The following is a 201-nucleotide window of genomic DNA, read 5'->3' as shown; positions in this document are numbered from 1 at the left end:
CTACAACTAGCAGATAATATCATCGGGATCTTTGTCACTTTATTTATTTATTCTGTCATTTTTGTCACTTCTGTTTGAAGCAGTCATCACTTTCTCAGTAGACATGTTGTAATTCTGTCACTGGGTATGTGATAGCTACAACTAGCAGATAATATCATCGGGATCTTTGTCACTTTATTTATTTATTCTGTCATTTTTGTC

At 33.3% G+C, this 201-nt stretch overlaps 1 protein-coding gene across 1 annotated transcript in view; it reads right to left on the bottom strand.

Annotated features, from left to right (window-relative positions):
• Positions 1 to 201, bottom strand: part of LOC106125993 (cytoplasmic aconitate hydratase) — a 26,777-nt gene that overhangs the window by 20,711 nt on the left and 5,865 nt on the right. The window lies entirely within an intron of this gene.

The sequence above is a fragment of the Papilio xuthus genome, unplaced genomic scaffold (assembly GCF_000836235.2).
Source record: "Papilio xuthus unplaced genomic scaffold, Pxut_1.1 DF825355.1, whole genome shotgun sequence".
In the NCBI taxonomy this organism is placed as follows: Eukaryota; Metazoa; Arthropoda; class Insecta; order Lepidoptera; family Papilionidae; genus Papilio; species Papilio xuthus.
The sequence above is the reverse complement of the archived record's forward strand: the minus strand, read 5'-3'. Positions and strand labels throughout refer to the sequence as shown.